The 9,738-nt window shown below is 36.9% G+C and overlaps 2 long non-coding RNA genes across 2 annotated transcripts; both read right to left on the bottom strand.

Annotated features, from left to right (window-relative positions):
- Window positions 1-6,108: 6,108 nt before the first annotated feature.
- Window positions 6,109-7,063, bottom strand: LOC129763488 (uncharacterized). The gene is made up of 3 exons (XR_008740940.1): window positions 6,881-7,063; window positions 6,716-6,813; window positions 6,109-6,643 (listed from the first exon to the last, which is right to left on the bottom strand). It is a non-coding gene; the product is annotated as an uncharacterized LOC129763488 (long non-coding RNA).
- Window positions 7,064-8,102: 1,039 nt separating this feature from the next.
- LOC129762144 (uncharacterized) lies at window positions 8,103-9,515 on the bottom strand. The gene is made up of 3 exons (XR_008740553.1): window positions 8,962-9,515; window positions 8,783-8,895; window positions 8,103-8,712 (listed from the first exon to the last, which is right to left on the bottom strand). It is a non-coding gene; the product is annotated as an uncharacterized LOC129762144 (long non-coding RNA).
- Window positions 9,516-9,738: the final 223 nt, after the last annotated feature.

Here is a 9,738-nt window from a genome sequence, read left to right on the forward strand (position 1 = left end):
ATAGTTTGATGAAATTTTGAGGGTTTATCAAGGCCGCAATTATGTTTCACCAGTTCAATATAGAATTCAAGACAAATCGATTTGAATATCAACTTCCTAGCTGCATCCAATCCTTTTTCAGTTACTCCTGCATCGATACCAACGCAAATATCCTCAGGCCTCTTCAGAAAATCTTACACATCAAGGTCAGCATCAACGAATCGTTAAATGTAGCTTTCCAAACATAGGATACCCAACATGATCAACATCAACATGACAACATTTTTGTCTCATTATAAAGTTCGCGAAATTGAGAACTTTCTGATTGAATAGTGCGATTACGTTATTGAAGAGCGGTAGATCAAAGTTTAGGAACAGCATAATCGATTTAGTTCAAATGAGTCAATTTACGATTGACGGATGGTCATACTTAACTTGGAACGAAAAGAATAGTTTAAGCTCTTCAAATCGCTCAAGATTTCGCTTAATAACTGGCTCCAATGGAAGCCATCTCGTTGCGTTGCGTTCAACATTTTTAATAATCAAGGTATCTATTTATGCACCGTAATAAATTTATATTCAAATATTCAAAATTGAATTTTGAACAAAATCTGTAAATTCTGTATCTTTGCTGAAAATCTGTAATTCTGTATATACAGATTCTGTATCTGAAATTTGGCAAGAAACCTTAAAAATACAGAATATTCTGTATGTGTGGCAACCCTGCACATGACCTCTTCGATCGCAGCTGTAGCAAATAAACCGATCTCTAGAATGCAGTACTTTTGGGATGCCTGCCCACAGGTACATTGATTTTGAAGTCTGTGTTGGGGAAACCATAAGCCGGGCCAATCAAATCTAGGGAGCTAGGGCGTTTAAATAACGCTTGACATTTTACAGTTATTCAATTGTTCATCTCATGGGAAATAATATTTTAGACGCATAGAAATATTTCCTATCAATTTATGCAAACATCTTTCCGAAATGTATACGAATAAATTCGGCTCTGTGACAGCTGAATTGCTAAATGAGCCTAATAAACGGATGGGATAAAAAAAAATCTTTCCGATCTATTGAAAAATATTCGAGTTATAAGCATTCGGAATCTTTCATTTTTTTCCCTGCATGTTGTGTGTTTAGGTTTTCATTTCACCCCCATATACTCTGGTTAGACGTAGTCCCACGTCAAAACCATCTGAGGATGCATGTTTTCTACAAGATATCGCATTTCTACGTAGATTGTAGTAAGCCCAGCTATATTCAGATAAATTATTGTTAACTTCCTCTCACATATATATTTTTTAAATTGCTATTTGATTTGGAAAAAGTTCCTTTTTTCTTATCCAACAGTCTCCGATAGACATGACACTGTGTGCTATAAACTGGATGATTTATATCCGAATTCAGCTTCCGTTCCTTATTAAACTTGAAACAATTTATGCATTTCAATTCATTTGATGAGAACTTAGATGTTTTATGTTTTTCATTACATCTTGAACATATTCTTTCTCGCAATCTGTACTCTTATGCCCGAATTCTCCACATATGAAACAGCGCAACACATTCAAGGCCTCAACCACAGTACATTTATTCCTCCCGATGCTTACTTTACTATTAGGGATTGCATTATCGTGCCAAAATTTCAATAACCGGTTATCCGGTAATGAAAATTTCTTTACCGGTAAAACCGGTAAATTATCGGTGAAAAAATACTTTGAAACCGGTGAAAAAATACTTTGAAATAAACCATTTTCTTGAAGAAACGACTTTTTAATTAGTTTACAAGAAAACATACAATACTTTGCTACTACTTGGGGACACAAACAATGTTAATTTTGTCGTTTTCTGATCATAATCGGATCTCATGAACGGAATTTCCAGGAGAGAAAAACGCATGTTCATAGGTCAATGATGTTGGGCGTACAGTATGAAAATCATCGAATACCATTGTCATGTATTTTCCTCTGATGGCCTCTGTTAATACAGTTAATAATTGATTACTGCAATCGTCGTTCAAGTTTTCTCTTGATGCTCAACTATTCTGCGAGTTCTGCATCGTCCAATGGATTTTTCCCTCTTGTTGTCCAGCTACTGAAGTCTTAAGTCACGAACGATTTCTAATGCCTGCTTGATCAATGCATTCCGTGACATTTGATAGAAGACGCCGAAGTCATCATTTATTATGTCATGATTAGGAATGGGCCCTCTTTAGAAAAAGATCGATCTTGACGAATTGATTTTCTAAACAGCGTAGGGATCGATCCACTGATTAAATTTGTACCAAAGAATCGATCTTTGAAAAACCAAATGTCTTTTTTACAATTTCCTTATTTACTCTATATGAGAACCAACCGTCTTTTCTTTAAGCAGGGAATACAAATTTTATATTTCTTTTCAATCATCAAAGACATTTAACTTTGTTACTCATTATGAAGGCCACAACAAATTTAAAGCTCAGAAAAATTGCATTTCCCAGAGCATTCATCTTGAAACGTCATGGAAATCATTAAATAAATTAATTGAAAATTATTACTAGAAATTCAACAACTGTTATTTGTATTACTAGAAATTCAACAACTGGTATTTGTTCAGAACTCCGCTAGCAAACATCCCATGGAATTCGTCCGTGCTGCTCTGAAAAAAAGATCCATAAAAAATTTTTCTAAGATCGGAAAAATCGGAAGAAAAAGATCGATTTTCGTGATTTTTTCGAGTACAAAGAATCGATCCAAAAAATCGAAATGGAAAAGATCGATCTTCTATAAATCGATCCAAGATCGCCCAATCCTAGTCACGACCACGAGCAGAATGATTATTCATATACGCGAACTAATCTGCCTATACAAAACGTTTATCCTTTCCTTCAGGGCTCCAAGCAGCTGCTTCGAAATTTCTGATGGTTGCTCCGATAGCTGTTCTAACATAAATTGCAATCCGACGTCAGGTTCATGAAGGGTGCAGTTTTTCCGCCATAGCAGTTCAACAGCGATGAGAACTGGTTCGAGGGCATCAACCAATCCCTTTATCGCTGTCTGTTCTCCATCGCTGAAGCTTATCCTGTGTCTCGTCTTCAGATCGAGCAGATCTAAAGCTGAAGCTCGGAGGTCCTAGAATCGGCGCAACACTACCAGTTGTGTTTTTTCGATCATATTTTGATTTTTTGATTGATAAAGGCAAATATTATTGTAAAAATTAAATTACCGAAATTACCGGTTATTGATTGTAAAATTACCGGAGATTCGGTAGTGAAAAATGACCCGGTATTACCGGTAAAACCGGTTAACAATCCCTATTTACTATCAGTCATCAGGTTTCTTTAAGTATCATGGTCAACTTCAGTTATCGTGTTGTATTTGTTATATTTCAAGCGTGGATTTTAATATTCAGCAACGACCTTCACATCATTAATCGAAATGTTTTCATTTTGACTCTTCAAGAAGTCAATGAAAACATCAGAGGAATATCGATCACCCATCCCAATAATTTTCAATTTCGGTGTTATTGGATTTGAAATAAACGTACTAAACCTTTCTCCAAGATTGATCTCAATTTCATTTTTCACTTGCTCAATATTATCCCCTGCTGCACACTCAACAATAATCGAGCCATCTTTCCCGTTCCTGAAATTCTCTATTTTGTGTATTTTCGGATCTAATTTAGTCTTCAAACAGTGTGAGCTGCTGACGAGAAACTAGATACTACAACATTGGCTTACCAGGGATGCCAGATGATTTTTCAAATGTCCGTCAAATAATCAGAAACAGCAATCAGATCCGAATTTGACAGATGATTGATCCGCATTTATTTTAAGGATTTGAGCCAGGAATTGGATACAAGGAAAAGGAACAACAAATAAAATATTGAAGGAACTCTACGATGATGATCCTCCAGAGTACATAGAAAACACCTGAATAAATGGAAACACTGTTGAATTTCAGTGGTCCAAAAATACAACGCCAAAATACACTCATGAGGGATGCTATACCTGCAAGAGTGAAATTAAAAAACGACATTGATGTGCCTTCCTTCTGAAATATCGTTCAGATTGTTGTCGATATTTTTTAGAATCTCGAAAGCATCCATACCTAAGATAATTTCGGAAGTATGTGATGCTTCAAATGGCAATCTAAAAGATTTCTTTTAAATTTTATTTATTTCGCCTTGCCAGCAGCTTCGTGTACCAATTTCTTTTTTGTCCCAACAGTTTATTTTATTAGGCTCATTTAGTAATTCAGCTGTAACATCTATCTATCGATAAACATTTGCTTTTATCTATAACACAGTAGCCATTTAGGCGCAAGAGAATTCCTATTCTAAATATGCACAACACATGTCGCCTTTTTTCGGCGAAAGAATATTGCTATTGTTCGAATGTTCACAGTTGGGTTGTTCACAGCGGGACTGTTGATATGAGGCTTCCTTTGTTGCGTTATTAATAGTGCCAATCGGTACAGCAGACCGAAAATGTGAGCGGTAAGGGACTGGGATTACCGACACATGATGATTGTTGCGTGGACATAGTTGCTAGAATAACACACTAAGATGGTCAGTTTAGGGGCCCTGAGTTATGAGCTCATGATCGTTCGCTTAGTAGCGGTCACGCAACCAATTAGGCTACGAAGACCCCCGTGTACCAATTTGTGAAATAAAAATTATAGTAGTTTTGCAGGTAGAATAAATACGCGTCAAAAATTAAAATAATGAATGAAAATGTACTTTTTTAAATCGAATATGTATTCTGTTTCTTAGAAAAATACTTTCTTTGCAAGTTGTGAGTGAATTTGAAATGAAAATTGTGCCTGATAATGATTCTATATTGGAGATTCTCTAGAAAACTATCTTAAAAATAAAGCGTGCCCCGACAGCGTGCATAACAAAATAACAACGATTCCGTTTAGAAACTATGAGGGTTTTATTCATTTTTCCAATAATTTTCAAGTCTATAAATATCTTCGCATATTTTCAAGTATCTTAAAAATAGAGACATTTCTTTACATTTGGCATCCCTGATTCGAACGCTAAATTCTGTTTGTCACGTTTTGGAGGATGCGAGTGCGAATAAATTCAAAAATCTTTGAAGTAGCTCGCAAGCCGGATTACGCATGACACTAAGGCCGATTACACATTATCCGGTTTCTGCCGGACCGGTTTCAATAAGCGCCGCTGGGTTTGGACGGATAACCGGATAACAATGTGAAAGACACCTCACGCTACACAAAAACGTGCATCTCTCACATACACATAGGTGCATTTATTTATACAGTGAATTGACAGGTAAACATTGCCACGGCCTACAGAGACAAGGCTAGCTACTCCGGATCAGTCATTTTTTAGTAACGTCATCTGAGTCGTTGAAGTAAACAGTGTGTTCTTATTTTTTATTTTTCGTGCTTTGTAAGTTTGTGCGTTGATAATATAGTTGATTATATTTAACACCATGAATAATTTGATAAAACATTTATCCACAAAGAACATAATTCTCGGTTTTTTGGAAAGCGAAAGAATCTCTTTTTTGGTCCGATAATGTCATTTTCATAATTTATACACCCGCTCACAGCGCATTGAACCATTTTCGATTTTTCATTTCAGGAACATTTACGCGTAAGTCGGAAAACAAAATACAACTGGCGACTGTTTACACTGACAATTCGGATGACGTCATAAAAAAAATGTTTACTCGCTAAAGAACTAGCCTTGTCTCTGTAATATTCCTGCTACATGCAAGCTGTTTTCGATTTTGATTTTTGTTTGTTCTGAATATACAATCGTTCTAGGTAAAAGATTTATTAAAAGATTTGGAAGCGCAGGGATCAAAATGGGAGTAAATGGGAGAGTATGTACTAGGGGTACATGGGAACTGCTCACACGACAAGGTCTCTGGCGGAGCTAACGGGAAAGAAGTAAACCGTTTTAACACCATAATAATTCCGCGCAGACTTCTCGCCAAACATTTTTTGTGGCACTCTTGGAGAAATCCAGCCATATACCGGGCGTGTTGACGAAACAATATCTTTTTTTGTGATCTAATCTTTCCTTGGGATGTAAATTTGCAATGATAACCAAATATAAAAAACTTACTTAACAGAAAAACTTGGTTGTCGTAAACAGTATTATAAAAACTAACTCAAGTCCAGTTGCACTGTACTTATCCATATGCCAAATTATTTTATTCCCAAACATACACAAATATCATGATTCATTTCAAACGCGCTGATGCCATATATTTTTACAATAGATTTTTTGCCTACGATAGAATGTGTGTCCATTCATTTATTCTTGAGTGTATTTTTATTTCACTATTGCAGTAATAATCTAAACTAAACTAAAATTAACATCTAAATTTTCCTTCAAACACTATCTCATACTTCCGCAAATCCTCGTCCAGAAACGCGCTTAGCATAAGCCGCAATTTCTCGAGCACGTACTCCCGGGGCAAAGGTCGCTTTGTCGAGTGCATTTCGCATGAACGCACAGCTGTTAATATGCAGATCCTGAGCGGAGAATGTCGAATGAGATATGCCAACCGCTGGATGGTTTCGCTCTGACAGAGCCGATGTTTCGGCGTCGGACAGGGAAACTTCTTGATGACGGAGCACAGATCGGATAGTTTGGGCTTGAGTTCCTCGGCCACATCGTCGTCGATAGCATCCCGGATCAGATCAAACTGTGTGGAGATCCGAATAAAAATATTAGTAGAGAGAGCTATTTTTGGTGTTTCAAATCAACAAAAACTAACCTTCACATTCAGCTCGATAGTCGCTCAAAATCTGCCCTTTGATGAACTTTTTGGAGATTTGAACTCGTTCAGTAGCGATTCCAAATAAGGGAAGTTGACTGTGAACAAAGCAAAAACAGATGTCAATTAAATTACTCGATCAATATGTCGAAAGACACCATCCACCGTTGATTACACAGTCCGTGGCAATATGCTCCATGATGACCTCGTACGTGACCATTGTGACCATTGATTCACTTTGAGCAGAAACTTGCATCGCTGAATTTGTTCCACAGCAGCGAAATAAAAAAGCAAAATTTCGGCATCCATTTCACATCCGACTTCTGAATTGATTTCAAAAACAACAAACAAACGTCAATAGCTCACACATATTAATCCATGAGACGATAAATTTCCTGAATTGTACTCATACTAACACACATGACAAACAACTGTCAATTCGAGTTGATGGTATGGAGCTTCGTGCTCCGTTTTTGGGAAATGATAATGGATTTTCAGGTGCAGTAAACTCGTATACAAAATAAAAATTATGAATGAAAATAAACATTTTCTTCAACAAATATGTTTTTATGTAATAGAGCAATACGTTCTTCCGCAAGTAGTGAAAAAAACCCTGAACAAGAATTGTGTTTGATAGCGATTTCATATTATAATGATGAGTTTTGGTGAAAATATCAGGAAAGTTATACAAAAATAATTAAGTAATAGTCAGTTCTACGTGTTTTAAGTAATCACATAATACGCAGTAAAAAATTTCATTGAAAATTTAAACAACTTAAAACTGTCTTGAGGTGTAATAATCTTATAGAGAATGATTTGCCTTCCTAAACCGATGTCTCCACCAGACGCCGACACAATACTACTGTCATCGCTTATAATGCTTGTCCGGTCACCAGACATTGCAGTCGCAGTGGACGGCTGCATCACGGCGCCGTAAAGAGGTTGGTACGGTCGAAATTTGCCTTAGGGCGATTACACATTATCCGGTTTCCGCCGGACCGGTTTCAAAAAGCGCCGCTGGGTTTGGACGGATAACCGGATAACAATGTGAAAGAGTCATCGCACTACACAAAACCGTACATCATTCACATACACATACATGCATTTATTAATATAGTGGAATGACAGGTAAACATTGCAAATATTTCAGCTACATGCAGCTGATTGCATATGGGAAATCCTGAAACCACAACTGCTGCGGCAACCACGAGCCTTCCCAAATTTGTGTCCATTGGAGAGTACATTCGGCCGGGGTGTAGTACGCCAGGCCTCGCGTACACTACTTGCACATAAGAGCGGTGTTCTTATGTTAAATAAACATGAAAAACCTACTGGACAAAAAACATGGCTGTAATAAACAGTATTTCAAAAAAACTAACTTTAGTCCAGTTGCGGTGTACTTATCCACACGCTAAGTTCTTTTATTTCCAAACATACACAACTAGCATGATTTATTTCACACGCTCTGTTGCCACATATTTTTTCAACAGTCTCAGAAACACGGTTAGAAAAAAGTGTAAAATTTGATGAACCAATAATTATATCATTTCGTAACAAGGGGGGGGGTACTTAATTATATGTGATATGTGTTCAGTTCCTGTGATTATCCTTAGAATTTACCTACGAGAGAGTATATGCTTATTCATCCATTCTAGACTGTCTATTTTATTCCACCATTGCAGTAATTATTCTTACGATTAAAATTACATAGTAATTTTCCTTCAAACACTATCTCACTATCTCTTCGTCCAGAAAGGCGCTCAGCATACATATGTCGCAATTCCTAGTGCACGTACTCCTGGAGCAAGGACAGCTTCTCGAACGCATTTCGCTTCAACGCACAGCTGTTAATAAGCGGATCCTGGGCGATGAATGACGAATCAGAAATGCCAACAACTGGGTGATTTCGCTCTATCTGAACCGATACTTTTGTGTCGGAGTTCCTCGAGTCGAGTTGCGGACACCTCATCGTCGATCGTGTTCCGGGTCAGGACGAACTGTGTGGAATACCGTATAAGAATTAGAAGAGAGAACTATTTTGGTGTGTTTAATTGAACAAAAACTGACCTTCACATTCAGCTCGATGAAGTCGCTCAAAATTTTGCCCTTGATGAACCAGTTGGAAATTTATTTCACATCCTTGATCTCGATCAATACTGATTTCGAATAAGGGAAGTTGTCTGTGAACAAAACAAAAACAGAGGTTAATTAAGAACTCGATCAATTTGTCGAAAGACACTACCCACCGTTAATAACACAATCCATGGCAATATACTCCATGATGCCCTCGTGCGCCTGTGACCATTGCTTCGCTTTGATCAGAAAGGTTCATCACTTAACTTGTTCCATAGCAGCGAAATAAAAATTTCGGCATCCATATCACTTGCGACTTCTGAATTGACTCCAAAACAAACAAACGTCAATACCACACATACTAATGCATGAGAGGAAAAATTGCCTGAATTGTACTAACACTAACAGACATCACAAACAACTGTCAATTCGCGTTGAGCTTCATGCTCCGCTTTTGGGAAATGATAGTGATAATGGACTTTCAGGTGCAGTAAACACATATATAAAATAAAAAATTATGAATGAAAATTAACTTTTTCTTATATGTTATATGTTTTTATGTAATAGAGTAGCACGTTTTTTGCAAGAGAGGAAATACCCCGGAACAATAATTATGTTTGATAGTGATTTTATATTACAATATTGAGTTTTAGTGAAAATATCAAGAAAATTATACAGAAATGATTAAACAAGAATCAGTACCGCAGGTTTTAAGAAATGAAATAAGTAATGAAATAAATTTTCATTAAAAATTTAAACAACTCAAAACTGTCTTAAGGTTTAATAATCTTATAGAGAATGATTTGCTTTCCCAAACTGATGTCTCCACCAGACGTCGACACTATACTACTTACATCGCGTATAATACTTGTCCGATCGCCGGACATGTAGTCGCAGTAGACGGCTGCATCACGGCGCCGTAAATAGGTTGGTACGGTTGAAATTTGCCA

Source organism: Toxorhynchites rutilus, chromosome 1 (genome assembly GCF_029784135.1).
Source record: "Toxorhynchites rutilus septentrionalis strain SRP chromosome 1, ASM2978413v1, whole genome shotgun sequence".
Lineage (NCBI taxonomy): Eukaryota > Metazoa > Arthropoda > Insecta > Diptera > Culicidae > Toxorhynchites > Toxorhynchites rutilus.